We start from the raw sequence: 18,769 nt of genomic DNA on the forward strand, positions 1-18,769 counted from the left end.
TCTCTGCAGCTTATCCATGTGACTCTCTGTGCCGCTCATCCTTTCTTCCTCCTGGGGGGCCGAATCCCTCCCATCCACCTGCACCCCTTCCTTTGACCCTCCTCCAATACACGCCCCTTTAGTTCTCCTTTGTCCTGAGCATGAGCCCATCCTGGGAGATTAGTGAATCAGGATCTCTGCCACACACACACAGCCACACACATACGAGCTCCCGCTCAGGCACACATTCACCCTCATACACATAGGCCCACAGACCCACATGGTCATACACAAACACACACATGATTCAAACATACAGCACCCGTGCACACTCATCAGACACTGGTACACAGGCACGCATTCACCCTCACACATGGACACTCACACCTGCACACACATGCTTGCACGGACTCATGCTTGCACGCACACATCTTCGCTTCCTCTCAGGGGCCTCTGGCGATGCTGTCCGACCCCACCAGGCTGACCCCTCGCATTTCCTCGCAGAGGGTTGAAGAGCCCGGGGAGTCTGACATTTCCCAAGCATCAGACCTCTTGAGGGAGCTATTTCTTCTCCAGCCTCCGGGCTCTGTGTCTGGTGTCAGAAGAGGGAGGCACAGCCAGCCAGCCATTTCCCTTGGTGGGCGGCGGGGGGGGGGGGGGGACTATTGGCCTCCGGGTGTTTTGTTGTTGTTGTTTAATGTTTATTTTTTGAGAGAGAGAGCCAGAGTGCAAACAGGAGAGGGGCAGAAAGAGAGGGAGACACAGAATCCGAAGCAGGCTCCAGGCTGTGAGCCATCAGCACAGAGCCCGACGCGGGGCTTGGACCCACGAACCAGGAGATCGTGACCTGAGCCGAAGTCAGACACTCAACTGACTGAGCCACCCAGGCGCCCCAGCTCCTGGGTGTTTCTTGCTGTCAGGCCTGAAGAAGGCATCGGGCCATCCCTGCTCCCAGATTTCTGAAAAGCCTCTGAGTGGTGCGTCTGTGAAATACCAGGGCGTAGGAGGTCAGACCACCCAGAAATGCCACTCCTGACCCACCCTACCACTCTGTTCAGTTGTTGGAGACCTCATACCTCCCTCCAGCCCCGGCTGCCTCTGAGGGGATTGCTGACCACCCCACCCCCTACGAGACTTGTTGGGTTGCCTCAAAGGCTTGGGCCCACCCGCGTGACTTCTGCAGGCCTGCCTGGTGCTCAGCACACATCCTCTTCACTGATCCTGGAGGCTGCTGAAAGGGGCTCTTTTCCATCCTCGACTCTGGTGAGTGCCACCGTGAGAATCGGGAGACCCTCATTTTGTAAGGAAATCTAATGTATTCACAGCAATTCTTGCCTCCAGGAAGTTCTCATACACACCCGGCCCACCGTGCCTGGATCTCCAAATTTTGTTCAAATTTCGTTCAACTGCCCACGATGGGGAAGCGGGGGAGTCCATAGTGACTCATTTTCCCCATCGGCTGAGATGGCCTTTGACAAATGAAGCCCAGCCAGATGCTCCTGTGGGACCGAGAGACTGTCCACCTCAGAAACGAGACCTTGGCTTCCAGGCCAGGAACACCTCCCATGTGGATCTTCAGACTCTCATCCACCAGTGCGTCTCTGCCTGCCCCCCCCCCCAATCCCCTTGAGGACTCAGGACGTCCCCAAGCCCTTCCTCCTGCTCTCCACATGCCATGTCCTCATGCCCCTGCTGACAGCTTACCCTGAGCTCACAGTGTGAGATCCCCCTATGGCAAACTCACCACAACCGACACGTCGCAGGAGACCTTAGGGACAGAGTGAGGCTCCCGTTCTCCATTGGGAAACAACTCTAAGTTCTTCACAAATGGGATACCTCTTTATTTATTTATTTTTCAGAGAGAGACAGTGAGCAAATGGGGGAGAGGGACAGAGGGAGAGAGCAAATCTCAGGCAGATTCCATGCTCAGTGCAGAGCTTGATGCGGGGTTCGATCCCACGACCCTGAGATCATGACCTGAGTGGAAATCAAGAGCCGACCAACCGAGCCACCCAGGCCCCCCATGAATGGGATACCTCTTAAGGCAAGGCTGAAAATTACTTCCCAGCCCTTAACGTCACGAAGCTTTTAGACTTCCTTGGTTTAATGAATTTATATGGAAATCTGGCCCTCCAAATCTGTGCCTCCTCCTAAAAATAGTAATTCCGATCTCAGTGTGTTTTTCACAACATCGCCCCTTTGACACTAGCGGTATTCTAAGCTTCACGAATTCCTTTGGGAACATGACATTCGACGGTGAGGTGGTATGTGTGTGCCCACCACCATGCCTGACACAAAATAAGCTCTCGGAAAATATTTTTTGGTTGAAAAAAGATGAAATAAGATATGGCGTTTGTTCTCTTGGCTCTGCAGCTACCGTGATGCAATTCTAACCACCTGGAATGAACATGGAGTCCACAGGGCAAGACTGCCCCCACGTCCGTCACCAGCCACAGGCTCAGGGATTCCCAGGCCACGTGCAATTCTGACCCACCGGCCACAAATCTGGAGGGGGGGTTCATGACCCCCATCAGGTTTAGGAATTTGCTAGGATAACTCACAGAGCTCAGGTAAGTGCTATACTCCTGCTTATAGTGTTATTATAAGGGATACAGATCAGGACCAATCAGATGAGGAGCCACTTCGGGCAAGGTGTGGGAGGGACTTGAAAACTCGGCTTCCGCGCCCCCTCCCCTTGGAATCTGGGCAGGTCACCTTCTGGCACAACAGGAAGCTTCGCCCAGCCTTGCGTCTGGCGTGAACCAGATTCCTGTCTCATCTGGTTCAGAGATGGCCGTTTTTTCACTGTGTCCTCACATGGCCAAAGGGGCGAGGGAGCTCTGTGGGGTCTCTTTTATAAGGACACCATCACGTTCACGGAGGCTCCACCCTCAAGACCCTGTCACCTCCCAAAGGCCCCACTTCCTAAAACCATCACATTGAGAATTAGGATCTCAGCATAGGAACTGGGGGGGCCACGAACATTCGGACCATAGCAAGCTGGTATCATTGGCCCAAGGCTCCAGTCTGCTAATCACATGGGTGTTCTCTCTGGCTCGGCCAGCCCCCATCCTGAGCCATTTCATTAACATAAACTCAGGTGTCATCCAAGGAGGCCATAATGAATAACACACACTCCTATCAACTCAGAAAATCCCAAGAATTTAGAAGTTCCCTCCTGGGATGAGAACAAAGACCAGTCAGATTCTTTATGATACAATAGCTCAGATGCTGAGCGATTATGTATAATAGGGGGTGCACCTGAACACAGCACCTAGATCTCAGATCCTGAGGGTAGCTGTCTAAATGCAATCCGAGTCCATCTCGAGGCTCCAGGTGGCATCATCTTCAAAGAAACACACCCATTGCATAAAAACTATCAAAAGATATTCTGGGGCCCCTGGGCGGCTCAGTTGTTAAGCATCTGACTTTGGCTCAGGTCATGACCTCATGGTTCGTGAGTTCAAGCCCCACATTGAGTGAGCTCGAGTGCCATTCAGGTGAACACGAGCCCTGCTTCGGGTGAACTTGACCTTTGCTTTGGGTGAGCCCCACTTCTCTCTCTCTTTCTCTACCCCTCCTGGGATACTTTCTCTCTCTCTCTCTCTGTCCCTTGTGCCCTCTCTCTTTCTCTCTCAAAAAAAAAAAGGGTATTCTGATCTGGGGCGCCTGGGTGGCTCATTCGGTCGAACATTTGACTCTTGATTTCAGCTCAGGTCGTCATCCCAGGGTTGCGGGATCAAACCCTGTGCCCAGCTCTGCACTGAGCATGGAGCCTGCTTAGGATTCTCTCTCTCCCTCTGTCCCTCTCCCCCACTCTCTCTCTCTCTCTCAAATTAAAAAAAGAAAGATATTTTGATCTATGCTATGACTCTTAAAGAATATTGCACATTGGTGTTTCCTCACGTGCCCTTCCCATCTTTTGGCGTCTGGAATCCTCATCCCTGACAGCCTCCCCGGAGCTCCCGTTTCCTCCCCTGCCTCAGGAAACGAGCCGAGCTGCCAAAGACCGTGCCTCCAGTTTCATGAATGAGAAGAAGAAACTTTCCAGATGGTGATGTCAATGTAATGTTATGTGTCAATTTGACTGGCCACGGGGTGCCCGGATGAAACGTGATTTCTGGGAGTATCTGTGAGGGTGTTTCTGGATGAGATTCGCATTTGAAGGTGTGGACTCAGGAAAGAAGATGGCCCTCTCCCGTGTGGGTGGGCCTCATCTGATCCACTGAGGGCCCGAACAGAGCGGAAGACGGAGGAAAGAGGGATTTGCTACTTTTTTCCTGACTCACTGCTTGAGCTGGAATATCACTTCTCATTTGATCTTCTATACCATCCGCTTTTCTGGGCCTCCAGCGTGTAGATGGCAGTTAGTGGGACTTCTCAGCCTCCATGTCACATGAGCCAAATCCTCATTATATAAATCTCCTTTGAGATAGGTTGGTAGGTAGGTAGGTAGGTAGATAGATAGATAGATAGATAGATCCTATTGGTTCTGTTTTTCTGGAGAACTCTACCTAATAAGCAAGCCTAACTTGGGTTTAAAGAAGACATTTGGTCCTGTCTCCTCTCCCCTCTGGTTGATTACAGCAATTTATGTTTGCATAGGGATCTGGAAGTCAAGGTGAGAAGCTCATTCAGTGTGAGCTTTACAACACCCTCGGACCATCCACAGAGCGAATGCTACTCTCTTCTGCTGTCATGAAGGAAAGACTTAGTGCATTGTGACCTGCCGAAAGTCACACAGCCAGCAGACCAGCCCACCCTCAGCCTGGGTCTTCTGATGCTGAGACCAGGGCGTTTCCAGAACACCACGCTGAGACTTCACAAGTAAAAACCCTGACCCAGAAACACCACAGGATCCTGTATTTATCTTTCGCTATTTACCAAAGTAGACGTTCTAGAGATCTTTTTTTTTTTCCCCAGTGTAATTTGAAAGTTTGAACCAAAAGGGCTTCTGAGAAGCATTCAGTTGACAAGAAGCAGACAGCTCCTCCTCCTTCCCGCCCATTCATCTGCTCCCTGAGCCCTCTGGACAACGGGAGAATTTAGTTTGAATGCCCGTTTCTAACAACTCGGTTTCCCGAGTTTCTGAGCAACCCAGGCACCCGCTATTTGTCATCAAGAGGGTGACCACTGTGTCTGCCCAGCTTGGTCATGGACTGCGGCCTTCAGATGGGAGAAGATGCTTCCAGACTTTGCCCGGTCATTCTTCTCCACACCTTAACTCACCTGAAAACAGATGCAGCGAGAAGCATCTTTCTCTGCCCGGCCGTCTCCTCACAGATGTCTCCCGAAACATTTTTTCACAACACCTTTTTGCCTTTGAAAAGGGATCAACACACAGTCCCTGTCTGGGGAGCCGTGGTGCAGGGGAGTGTAGCAAGTTAAACCCAGTCTCCACCACTCACCGGGTAATCTTGGACGCATTATTGGTCTCTCCGAGCTGTTTCTATGCCCACAAGGTAAAGGGCTTCCGTGCGACAGGGGACACGTCTGGGGGTCCTTCCCACTTGTTGATTTTCCTCAAGAAACCCTCCTGGGGGCAGACCCCACACCCCACCCCGCCACCGAATGACGGCGCGCAGTGCCCCCAACAACCCTAGAAGTCCTCACCCCATTGGGACCCAGCTCTCCACTGAGCTGGCACCTGCCAGACCACGTCACGGGCAGCCACCACTCCCGTGTCCAGCTCAGACCAAGGCGAGCAGAGAAACTACTCCCCTTGCCCGCCTCCTCCCATGGTGACTGAGGGAGCATGGGAATGGTTCCCCGGTTGCTCAGGTTCCCAGTAATCCTACAAGCCACACTGTTGTGCTTAACTTCCAGACAGAGGAAGAGAAATGGTGCGTGTCCTCTCATCCCCAGTCCCCACTCCCCCACCCCTGCTCCCTGCCCCGAGCCGGGCATTCCAAGCAGAAAGCAGACCCCTTCGGGCGCCCAGCTGGGATCAATTCGGCAGAGCCACACAGAATGTGAGAAGCCAACCAGTTCAAAGCCAGGTTTGCACAACTGTGTCCATTCTTCCTCCAAGAAATTTCACACCTTGACACCAAGGAGCCGGTGTTTAAGAAAGAGGAATTTAAGGTTAAGTAGCATTTTCTCTTTTTTCCAAGTTTATTATTTATTTTGAAAGAGAGTGAGAGAGCATGAGCAGGGGAGGGGCAGAGGGAGGGAGGGAGGGAGAGAGCAAATCCAAAGCGGAATCCACACTGTCAGCGCAGACCCCCCCATGTGGGGCTCGAACTCATGAACCGTGAGATCACGACCTGAGCCGAAATCAAGAGTCGGACGCTTAACTGACTGAGCCACACAGGCGCCCCCAAATAGCATTTTCAACTGTGGAGGGGTACGTGAAAGAAAATCTGTGTGGCCAGTGGCCCCCTGAGATATGTGAAAGGGGGCCCTTCCCCCCAAAAAGTGAACCTCTCATGACATTCAAACCCCAAGTCACCTTATCTCAAGAGGACTCGTTTAAAGTGGGTCAGTGAAAATGGCACCTGCAACTATAGGTTAGCTTGCATTACCTGGCATACAGTGGTGCCCAATAAATGTTGGATGGATGGACGGATGGATGGATAAATGAATGGATGGGTGGATGGGTGGACGGGTGAATGAATTATTCAATGCCCCCATCACAAGCCAACATTCATTAAAGCCTTTCCATAATGATCTAGGTGTGGAAGAACTGTTTATGGAAAGGCAAGAACCCAATTTGCAAACCCTCCTGTTGGCTTCGCAATAATTCATGCTCATCTGCGTCTAATAAAATATGGAAGCAATTTTACGGGAACATTTTGTGCTTTAGCGATTCATTTAACTATTTCCTCTGGGGGGCAAGTCATATATTCTCATCCAGATGTGTGGGGAGTTCCGTGAATAAATCTGCAAATATCAAGATGAGATGCTGCCCCCACCCCCACCCCTGGGAGCCTGAGTCTAACTAAATGGAAGCATAAACGTGGAGACCAACAGAAGCCATTCTGGCCTCCATTCCTCCTCACGGTGTCCAGGCCCAAAGCACCCCAGGCCCACCTGCTGCTGAAGTGACCGGAGACTGATAGAGGAGCCGAGCGCCCAGGTCACTTTCCTCAAAGAACTTTCCTCGGTCTACTGGCAGTGCCTTGGAGAGATGAGCCCCCAACTGAGACACCAGGAAGGACACTCAGGTGCCACAGTGGCCACCATTGGCCCTTCTGACACCACGTACGGCCCCATCACCGCGTCCCCTGTGTGAGCTGCCCCCAAGCCCCTTGCAGATTTAAGAACTTATGAATACAAATGAGTAACACCTGCCTGGAGCCGCCTATCAATCCGTTCACATCCTGATTTTCTGGGTCACCAATTTTTCTAATTAAACTTTTAATTTTGAGATAATTGTAGATTCACATGCAGTTGTAAGAAATAATATGGAGAGATCCCATGTCCCCTTTATTCCATTCTCCCCTCCTTCCCGCCTTATGGTAATATCTTGCAAAACTGTAGTGCAACACTGAGTTACCAATCTTTAAAATGTAACATTGCATGCCTATTCTTAATGTACGATCAATCGATCAGAAGTGTATTTTCACCAGATCAAGACTCTTGACCCAACCCCTCACCCACTGCAAAACCTGCTTGATTTGACCACCCAATATTTCCCATTTTGGTAAAGGGCACTCCCAGCCCAGGAGAAAATTCGGAGTTTTCTCTCTCTCTTCTTTGCATTCCTCAACTCAAATCCCAACTAGCAGCCAGTCCTACGTGTACGGGCCAAAAGGTCCCGCATCCACCCACTCGTCACTCTCTCTACCACAAGGACCCTGCCATTAGCCACTGTCAATGCTCTTCAGCAGAACCAGCTACAGAGCTTGCAAGAGCCAGTGAAGAATGAACACCAGGAGCCCTTCGTTCAAAAATTAAGGATTTCAATATGGTGGCCACACAGCATTAAACCAAGTGCGAGGTCCTTCTCAGTGCAGAGCCCTGTGGACCACGCAGGTCCCACGGCCGTGAAGCCCATGCTGTCCTTCAAGCTGTGGCCACCGGGAGCACACTGTGGATGAAACAAAATCGGGGTCTGTTAATTTGATGCAACAAGGGTGAGCACACACTACCAGGAACCCTAGGGCATCTCAGTTAGGACCTACTGCAGGATGGAGGTTTAGATTTGGTGTGGGGGTGGGGGCTCAAGAAAGCAAGGTTTGCTCTGGATTGGATGCTCTCAGGCGTCAGGGGTAATGCTGTGATTTGGCATCTTAATTATTCTTCTCCGGAAAATGACAGAGATGGAGCAAAGCTAGAGCTGATGTTGACTTAAAAAAAAAAAGAGGGGGCGCACCTGGGTGGCTCAGTCGGTTAAGCGTCTGACTTCGGCTCAGGTCATGATCTTGCGGTTCGTGGGTTCGAGCCCCACATCGGGCTCTGTGCTGACAGCTCAGAGCCTGGAGCCTGCGTCTGATTCTGTGTCTCCCTCTCTCTCTCTGCCCCTCCCCTGCTCACACTGTGTCTCTCTCAAAAATAAATACATGTAAAAAAAAATTATTTAAAAAAAAAAAGAGTCACATTAGCCAGGACGGGGGATGTCTGGTTCATCTTGTGGTTTGGACCGTATCCACACGTTGTCTATGTTCAGACATGATTTTAGAGAGGTCTCGTTGCTCTCTTGATCCAACTGGGGCCTTGCCTGAGGTTGCTTAAACTACCAGCAGCCTCTGCAGCCAGTTGAATTGCTCCCCCCCACCCCCGCAAAAAGATATGTCCAAGTCCTAACCCCTGGTACCTGTGAATGCGACTTTATTCAGAGGCACTGTCTCTGCAGATATGATTAAGGATCTCAAAAGAGTTGCATTTCCGGTGGGATCTACGTCCGATGGCTGGTGTCCTAAGAAGAGAACACAGAGACACAGAGAGGGGACCGTGTGAAGACAGAGACTGAAGAGGAACGACCACAGCCAAGGAAGAGCTGGAGCCATCAGAACCTCAAAGAGGCAAGGAAGGATCCTCCTCTAGAACTTTGGAGGGACCTCGGCTCTACCAACATCTTTTTTTTTTTTTAAGTTTATTTATTTCGAGAGAGTAAGAGCGCGTGTGTGAGCGGGGGAGGCACAGAGAGAGAGGGAAAGGGAGAATTCCCAGTAGACTCTGCACTGTCAGCGCAGCGGCCAACACGGGGCTTGAACTCACAAACCGTGACACGATGACCTGAGCTGAAATCAAGAGTCAGACACTCGGCCGACTGAACCACCCAGGCGCCCCTGCTGATTTCAGAGTCCTGGCCTCCAGACCTCTGAGAGAATGCATTTCTGTTTTAAGTCACCAAGTTTGTGGTAATCTGTTGCTGCAGGCCTGGAGTATAGTCTCTTATTGCAATTAGAAAAGACGTCGGCCTGCTAGACCCCCCGGGACCTGGGCCTGCCTCTCGCCATCCTCATGTGCAAACTGCTTCTCCCGTGTCCCCCCACCCCCAGCTTCAGCCACGCCTTTCTCTTCATCCAACACACCAGCCCTTTGCACGTGCTGTCCCCACTGCCTGGAATCCACTGCTTTGCTCTTTCCCTGGCTGATCCTTGTCATTATTCAGATCTCCATGCAGGTACCCCTCCTCTGGAAGACCTTCCTTAGTGTCCTTGGTTAAAAGAACACAGTCCCCCCCACACACCTGCCACTTGCCCTCCATCCTGTTGCGGGCTTAATTTTCCTCATGACCCTGCAGTTCTCTCATTTATTTGTTCACATGTTTATGCTTTGTCTTCACCCTCCACATGAAGCCTCCATGGGGTCAGGAGCATCTCTGCATGCCCAGCACCCAGAAGAGCTTATTTTTATTGAACAAATGTAGGAGGCGGGCGCCTGGGTGGCTCAGTCGGTTAAGCATCCGACTTCGGCTCAGGTCATGATTTCGTGGTCCGTGAGTTCGAGCCCTGCGTCAGGCTCTGTGCTGACAGCTCGGAGCCTGGAGCCTGCTTCGGATTCTGTGTCTCCCTCTCTCTCTGCCCCTCCCTCGCTCATGCTCTGTCTCTCAAAAAGTGAATAAAAACATTAAAAAATATATTTTTTTTAAGTCACACAGCTCATAAGTGATGGAGGCAGGATTGGAACCCAGACAGTCTGTCCCAGCCTCGGTGGGCTTAAACATCCTGCTTGACATACAGAAGACTTCAGGAAATGTCTAGGGGATGAGTGAATCTCCCTTCAAGAGTGGCTACGAGCCCTTTGCAGGTAACCTATCGGGTGGGAAGGAAAAGGGCCCAGGAAATTTCTCCCATACCTGCGTCTCAACTACCAAGAGGCCCCACTGTTCCTTCCAAGGCTCAGGGGACAAGTGAGGAAGAAACGAGTAGCATTGTGGAAGGTTCTAGAACAACTCCAAGCCCCCCAAGTATGGGCTGCCTCCCAGGGTGTCTGGCGCCCCTCTGCCCCCAAGTCCCTCTCTCAGCCATCTCCCTCCCCACCTTGGCCTGAGCTCCTGAGGGAAGGGATCCAGTGTTAACAGTGGTTCCCCATGCCAGGCACCTCGGTGGTCCCAGGAAACCTGATCTCTGTATTTTGCCTCCTGCCCAGCAAGCCCAGCAAGTCCCGGGACAGGCCAGCACCAGGCACCCACGGGGCTTCTGTGGCCTGGGCCTTAGCCCACCTTTCTCCAGCCACGGCTCTGGGGTGGGGGGAGGAGAAGGGTGCTGCCAGGAGGAGGAGGGAGGGGCCTTTTACTCGGTGCACTGGCACTTTCTGGCATGTTTCACATCCTATCAGCTTTCGTTCCATTGGTAAACAATCCCAGGAAGCAGAAATAAAGTGGGTGGATCAAGAAATAAATTTTTTAAAAAGGAGAGAGAGCCATAAGAAGGAAGCATTATCAGAAACGGGAATGTGCACTCTGCCTGGGAAGAAAATGATAGGGGGGCAAGGTTGGAACCGAATGAGCAAGGAAGCCGGAGAGAAGAAAATAAAGCTTTCACGGCAACCAAGCCGGAGTCCCTTCCAGGAAGAGAAACTGCTCCCGGGGGCCCCCCCGGCCGGCGCCTCCACGGCCCTCAGCAATCCTTCCGGCTGCGAGCCTCGCGGTCAGTGCCGGTTTATGATTCATAGGTCGGTGGTGATCTTTTATTTTCAGGTAAAAAAAAAAAGAAAAAAGAAAAGAATAACTCTGGCAACCTCCCTTCCTCAGTGATGCCCTCAGTCCCTAGAATGCTGTAAACACAGTTTATGGCTGCAGCTTGGGTTTGTTTTTTTTTTTGGGGGGGGGGGGTTGTTTTTTGTTTTGTTTTGTTTTGTTTTAAGTCTTGGGAGCTTCTGTCTCCTGTTGGCTGCTGGCTACCACGGAAGGTGAGCTCTCCAGCCGCCAGCAGGCCTCCCTCCCGAGGTGCCCGATGCAGCTCTGGTGACCTAATGGGAAGCATTTTCAGGTAGATGATTCCATCTGCCTGGTCCACAGGAAAACTTCCTAGAAAAATATCTCCCAGCTTGTTCTGGATGTGAAAGAAGGTATTTCCCACATCACATAATTAGCACCCTCCACCCTCCGAGCAATCAGCATCCAGGAAAGAGAGTTCTGATTCATGAAACTTCCCTGGAGTTATAATTAGGGCTCTCTCCATCTCCTTTAAAATTGTATCTGTCCTGTACGTTACGCTTAACTATTCATCAAGCGGCTTCACAAATATCATCTCGCCTGGCCTTCTCTTCAATATTCTAGGGTGAAACTCGCTCACAAAGCCTTCCTAATGTACCCCAGATCCTCCAGGAGGAAGGGGCGAAGCGTCGGTCAGATTCCAGGCCTGTCTAGACCCATTGTGCAACGTCACTGTCATCAGAGGGCTCGCACGTTTCTAGTGCTCTCCTCTCTCCTTTGACCTCCGATCCTGAAGAGCTGGGGAGTGATAGGACTCAGGCCTGGCCCCCTCCCATGCTGGGCTGGCCACCCTCTCTCTGTTTTTCTCTCAAGAGGCAGCCAGGCCCCCCACCAGGGGCCAGATGGGTCCCAGGCACTGGGGGCTGATATGCTCTCTCTTGCTCTCTACTTCTCTGACCCCATCCTCCAGTGCTAATGGTTTTGAACAATTGGCCTTTGTCCCAAACCCCTGGACCTTAGGAAAGAGGGAGCTCCACGGGATCCAGCCCAGATCACTGGGATTTGGAACCCAAGTCAAGAGACATTTTCTTATTCAGGGACCATGTCAGGGAGGGGGAGGCTGACAAGGCCAGATGAGGGCGTTGCTGCATTTCTGGATGAGCCGACACATCCCCCGACACAGTCCATCAGGCCTCACGGCTGGGGAACCGCAAAGCTTGAGGCCGGCCCCCAGTGCCTCAGTCTGGGCTCCCCTAAAAGCAGAGCCTGTAACAAGGATCAAGTGCTGGTATTTCTCGGGGAAAGAGGGCCGAGGGAGCAAAGAGAATGGAACAGGTATCCTGGCTGGAATCGTGGGCTCCAAAAAGAATTTAAAGTCCTAACCCCCAGTAGCTCGGAATGTGGCCTTATTTGGAAATAGGGCGATTGCAGGTGTGATTCGTTAAGATGAGGTCACCCCGGAGGAGGGTGGGCTGCTCGCTACAATAACTAGGGTCCTTGTAAGAACACAGTCATGTGGGGGCGCCTGGGTGGCGCAGTCGGTTAAGCGTCCGACTTCAGCCAGGTCACGATCTCGCGGTCCGTGAGTTCGAGCCCCGCGTCAGGCTCTGGGCTGATGGCTCGGAGCCTGGAGCCTGTTTCCGATTCTGTGTCTCCCTTTCTCTCTGCCCCTCCCCAGTTCATGCTCTGTCTCTCTCTGTCCCAAAAATAAAATAAAAAACGTTGAAAAAAAAAATTTAAAAAAAAAAAAAAAAGAACACAGTCATGTGAAGACAGAGACACACAGGGAGAAGGCTCTGTGACAACATAGGCAGAGGTTGGAGAGATGCAGCCAAAGCCAAGGACGGTCAGCCAGCACCGGGAGCTGCAGGCAAAGGAGGAAGGGAGGCTTCTGAGGGAGCACAGCCCCGCCGACACGTTGATCGTGGACTTCTAGCTCCCAAACTGTAAGACAATACACTTCCGTTGTTTGAAGCCACCCAGTTTATGGCTCTTTGTTAGGGCAGCCCTCGGATACTGACAAGGCAGGGAAGAAGGAAAAGCTAATCACTGGTGATTACTCGGGTCACCACTAAAGGCCACCAGCGCTCAGTCCTCCCGAGACACCTGAGCAGCCATGGAGATGATGACTCACATTCATCTCTCCAAGACCAGGTACCGGGCATCCACACACTGGCTCCGGCGTCCAGCTGGGTGAATGTTGTCCCTAGGGGTAGCCCCGGCACATGGCAGGGCTGTCCCTGCGCATGGACTGAGCTCACGAGCCATCCATCAGGCTGCAGGTGACGTCAGAGGTGGATGAAGGGATACGGGGTGGAGCAGACACTGGGTTATGGGTCCTGACCCCATCATCCCTCCACAGCACTGCTTTTCTGCATGAGAGACAGGCCAAGTTCAAGGTGAAAACCGAAAGCCACCCACACAGGCTTACCATTAATGCATGCACTTTGGGACCTCTTATTTCAGATATATGCATGGATTAACTTGTCAAAATGTTATCAGAGGGAAAAAGAAGGAAGAGGAGAAAGAAGAGGAAAGTCAATGTCATTGTCATTTTACAGGTAAGGAACCTGGGGTGCAGAGAGGTTCAGTGATGTTTTCCTGGGCGGCACAGCTAATAAACATCCCCACACTAATTCATACTAAGCCCATCTGACTCCCGAAGCCCACAGTCTTGAACGCAGAGGAGTTTCCTCTTTAAAATGTAAGAACCCACTGTCACAAAGTACATCTGATCTTTTAAAGCGAGAACCGAGAACCGGGAAGGAAGCTGGTGGAAACATTGTCCATATTCATGATATGTGGTTAAAAAAAAAAAAAAAAGATTTATTTGTTCGTAGAAATTTCATAACGCTGGCCACGGATTCACGTGATTTAGGGGTCTGTGGGTCTAAAGCAAATGGGCACAGGTTCCCGACACTGATACCTTTACTCTTGCTTTGTAAACCAGGATGGAGATTTCTAATTTTTGCTCATAAGAAATTTCAGGGTAACGTTAACTGCTATAATGAACAAGCTGTAACATGGCTCAAAAAAAATGACTCCCCTTGGCAGTTTATGTCTTGTTTGCGTAGAGTCCAGAATAGGGGTCTGGGGTCATGGGTGGTGCTCCTCTATGTGGTGATTCTGTGGCCCAGGGGACTTCCATCTGTGGCTCCCCCGAGGTCACCATTCTTGTCTGCACCAACCCAACCCAACCCAAAGTACATCTGGTTCTGAATAGGGTGACCATATAGCATATCTCCCAAATCCAGACACTTTGGGAGTGAAAAGGGGTGTTATTAAGAATTAGGCCATGGGGCACCTGGGTGCCTCAGTCGATTGAGTGTCCGATCTCAACTCAGGTCATGATCTCGACGTTTGAAAGTTCACAAGCCTCACATCGGGCTTGCTGCTGTCAGCCTGTCAGGGCAGAGCCCGCTTCGGATCCTCTGTCCCCCCTCTCTGTCCCCCCCCACTTGTGCTCTCCCAAAAATAAATGTTAAGAAAAAAAAAAAAAGAATTAGGCCAAGACAACAGGTGTAATGGAGTCTGCACAAACTGAGACATATGGTCTCCCTACCTCTTAACTACCTGGATCTGGAAATGACCCATCTCACTCCCCTTCACAAGGTATTATGATTATTTTTGTGGGACAAATCACACCAAAACAGCGGCTTAAGAGACAATGGATCATTTTTTTGCTCGAAAATGCAGGGTAATCTGGGATTAGCTGGGTGGTTTTGCTCAGGGTCTTGCTGGGGGGTGCAGTCGCGGGGCGGGGGCGGGAGGTCGGTCATCGAGAAGGCTTGTGCCCCTTCGTTGTCTGGTGCAGAGCTGGGAATCGCCACGGGGCCACGTGAGCCTTTAATCTCCATGCCATCTCTCCAGCACGACAGTGCCCGGACAGCCCAACTCATGCCAGGCGGCCCAGGGCTGCAAATAACACCTGTCGCAAGAGAGAGCCAGGCAGAAGCTGCGTCACCTTCTGTGTGCCAGCCTTGGAAGTCATATGACATTGCCTCTACTTCCTCTGCTGGGTGAGGCTGTCACAAAGACCCTCCCCCAGTTCAAGGGGAGAAACAAAGATTCCACTTCTTGATGAAAGAGCAGCAAGAACGGAGGAGACCAGAAATAGCGTTGACATCATTGTTTGGAAATTACAACCTGTCACACGTGGTCCTACCAAAGTCTAAGGGGTGGGGCACTGCTAGGAAACAGAGATTGGCTGGACAGCCCCAGGGGGCTTATAAACAACAGAAACTCATTTCTCACCATTCTAGAGGCTGGGGCGATCCAAGATCAAGGTGCCAGCCTGCTCTCTGGTTCTCAGACCCCATGATGCCTTCTCACTGTGTCCTCGAGCAAGCTCTTTGGGGTCTTTTCTCTAAGGGCACTAATGCCGTTCATGAGGACTCCACCCTCGTGACCTAACCACCTCCCAAAGGCCTCTCCTCCTCACGACATCACCTCAGAGGTTAGGATTTCAACAGATGAATTTGAGCGAGAGGTGGGGGCACGGACATTCGGTCCATAGCACCAGCCCAACTCTGAAGTCTGGAAGAGAGCAGGGTTGCAGCCCCCACTGGCCGTCTTTGCCAAAGCGGCCCAGACAGGATGACCTAGGAAGGAGCAGGGGTGGGGCAGGTTAGCCTGGGCCCCAGAAGCACATTCTTCCCTGGAGTCAGTCTGGGCAGCGCCTGGCCTCCTATGGGATGAAGAACCCAAAAAAAGCTACAGATGACGCCCCGCTCTGTCTGAGTATTCTGTGTTAGCCAACACAAGGCTGGCAGCTGACGGTTAGCCCATTAGAAAGATTTTTTGAAGAAAAAAAAAAAACAACAATGATATTGTTGGTGGCTGGAAGTTATTATTAAATGAATCTCTTTGCAAATGAATCATGGGAACATTTTAAAATTTCACTTGAAAGGAAACCAACCATTTCTGCTTTCCAATTCTATTAGGATCCCATGGAATCCTGGCAAGGCTCGAAGTGTGCTTTTTCAGCGCAAAGGCGTGCTAGACCGTAAGTTGAGAGAAACAGTTCCTAGAAGGTTCTAGAAGGACCCACTAAGTGCACATCCAGGAGTCCTCCTAGGCAGCTAGTCAGGGCTTTTTATCCAGCCTCAGCATATGGCAGTCACTTATCATCGTGTCTGCTCCTTTGAAGGCCAAATCACATCTTGTCTCACTTAGCAGACATGGTTTCTGTGATGGTTAACTTTATGTATCAACCTGACTGGATCACAGGTGAGATTATAGATACAGATACAGATATAGATATAGATATATATATAGATAGATAGATAGATATACAGATATATAGATAGGGATAGGGATATAGATACAGATATCGCCTACCTGCTCTGTTTCTCTGGAGAACCTAATATAGTTTCCTTTTTGTGCCTGAAAATTCCTCCTTTTCAAGAGATTTTGTTCCCCTTTCCCCTCAACGTGTCATCACTATCCTGTAAACATTACAAGGTGAGAAGCAATTAATTCAACTACAAGAAACAGGGAATTCCTACTTGGAGATCAGATGTTTGCCCTCTTTTTTAACTGGAAGTTTCTACAGAGGGAACCACTTGAGCTTCATTGGTGTAAAAATGACAACGCTGTCCCAGGTTTCTGATTTACTCCGTGAAAAGGTCTGACACGTGGCCCCTGGTTCTGGACACAAGAGTTCTCACCTGCAAACCCGAGTCTGTCCTGAATCACCTGCATTCTAATGAGAATGTCCCGTCCTGGTGGATCGCTGCATGAAAGTACAAAAAAACCTCAATTTTCCTCATGAGGCCCCAGGATGACAGCTTTCTCGTTAACATTTTCCTCAGGCCTAGCTTAAATGAGAGTCACTCCGCCCCGAAACGGAGAGGTCCTCAACTCCTGACAGGTGGAGCCTTCCCTCGCTCCCCCACAGGGGCTCTGTGCCCTCCTGCCATCTCCAGCAGGTCACGGACAGTGGAGGGTGGCCCCACAGGACTTCCAAGAGCCGCCTGTGAGTGTCTAATCCCAGCTCCTTGCTCAGCGACACCACGCTGGTAGCTTGGAACCAGCCATATCATTCCTGGGAAGCCCGTTGGCCTGAGACCACAAAACTGCAAACGAGAGGAATAAGGACATCCCCGGTCCCCGGAAAGTTCCGACTCACTACCTCTGGGACTCCAGGAAACCAGCCTTCGTGGCCCCATGTCACAGGCAGGTGGGCCAATACCCTTCTCCTTAAGGTGTCCTCACCCTCGCTGTTCCACACAAGCCTACATGGCTCCCCAAGACGGGACCAGCTAGACCCCGGGGGACTCAGGGTTATGGTCCCATACCCACACTCTGTTCCCACATAGTCCCCAGCGTGCTGGAGGCTTTTTCTTTCTTTTTCTTTCTCAGGTATGGTCCCAGTACAGAGTGGCCTCTCTGATTTTACCAACAGAACCTTGTTTCCTAGATGCCGTGAGACCCAGGAAAGCCCGGCCTGTAGGCTGCACCTGCAGTGGGTCTATGCAGGGGCATGCCAGAGCGGAAGGTGCAGGGAGGTCACCTTGCTGAGTTAGACCGGAAGGGCAGGGGCAGGTGAACCGGCTCACGACTGAGGGCATCATCACATGTCTCAGTCCAGGCTCCCGACCCCCATCAGCACAGCCCCACGCAAGACCCCACTTCTATCCGTCTGTCTGTGAGCCCCACCTCACCCCTTCCACGGACAACCTCCTGGTGGGTTCCACATATGCACTTTTATTCACGGGCGTGCAGAAACACCTGTGTTGTTGCCCATGGCGATGGACCTTCTGGTCCTTCCTGTTTTTAGGCGACACGAGGCTTGGAGATACTGCTGTGTGTACGTCCAACCCATCACCCCGGAGTGCTGCACAACATCCTGAGGTGTGTTTCTGACCACCTTGCATCTGGGGCATCTCCCTCCTCGTGCGTAAATGCCAGTGCGAGGAGCATCCTGGGACGCACTCTCTTAGGGACCGGCGCGGACTGTCCTGGCACAGCGAGCATCTTGTGTGTGCCAGGCGCCCTGGGTGTGCCATCTCAGGTACATCCTCCACGGACGCAGAGGTGTCCCTTTTTCACCTGCCAGTGGTGGGAATGATCAACCCAGGCTGATGGTTGGGTGAGGACATGGCTGGGAGGGTTTCGAGATGCTGTTCTGTGTCAGAACTCAGTAATTCCAGGAAGCCACCTCGAAGAGGACGTACACGGACCGATGGTAGACCAGGGATCACCTGAGAGACTGTGTACCAAGAGTAGACCTTTCCCCCGCCAAGTCCCACACCATCCTTAGCCAGGTGACAATTAGAAACATTTCTCTTTAGGGAAAGCTGAGTGACATTGGGTCCCTAACTAATGAGCCAGCTCACCCTCCAGTGGAAGCCTCCTGTGGTTGAGAAAATGGGGGTGCCTGTAAGAGTGACAAGGTAGAAGGGATGGGAACCCGAGCTGGGGAGGGGGGGGCAGCTAGCTTCACAGCCAGAAGGGAGAAGGCACGATTCTTCCACCTCGACAGCAGGAATGCAGAGAGGTGCAGGCGGGGGCAGGTAGGGAACTCACTCTGCTGGCTTGGAATTTCTCGATGAAGTCAGATGTGGCTCCACAGAGCAGAAGGGAGGGAGGGCGGGAGCGAGGGCGGCTCGGGGAGAAGAGAAGAGGAGGTATGAAGTCGTCTGTGCAGAGAGTGGGAGTAGAGTGGGAGAGAGTGGGGCTGCCGGGAGCACCCCTAGGTCCGTGAGCATGAATTTACAATGGAAGGAGTCTCACTGATCG

General features: G+C 51.6%; 1 long non-coding RNA gene across 2 annotated transcripts; it reads left to right on the forward strand.

Moving 5' to 3' along the window:
• The first annotated feature begins 962 nt into the window (after window positions 1–962).
• Window positions 963–6,056, forward strand: LOC109251082 (uncharacterized). 2 transcript variants are annotated; one of them, XR_002073337.2, is made up of 6 exons: window positions 963–1,242; window positions 1,321–1,572; window positions 2,353–2,549; window positions 4,585–4,806; window positions 4,903–5,441; window positions 5,806–6,056. It is a non-coding gene; the product is annotated as an uncharacterized LOC109251082 (long non-coding RNA). The 2 variants fall into 2 exon arrangements; XR_002073336.2 differs by having other exon boundaries at window positions 4,585–5,441.
• Window positions 6,057–18,769: the final 12,713 nt, after the last annotated feature.

Source organism: Panthera pardus, unplaced genomic scaffold (genome assembly GCF_024362965.1).
Source record: "Panthera pardus isolate Hobbes unplaced genomic scaffold, ASM2436296v1 HiC_scaffold_4, whole genome shotgun sequence".
NCBI classification, from domain to species: Eukaryota; Metazoa; Chordata; class Mammalia; order Carnivora; family Felidae; genus Panthera; species Panthera pardus.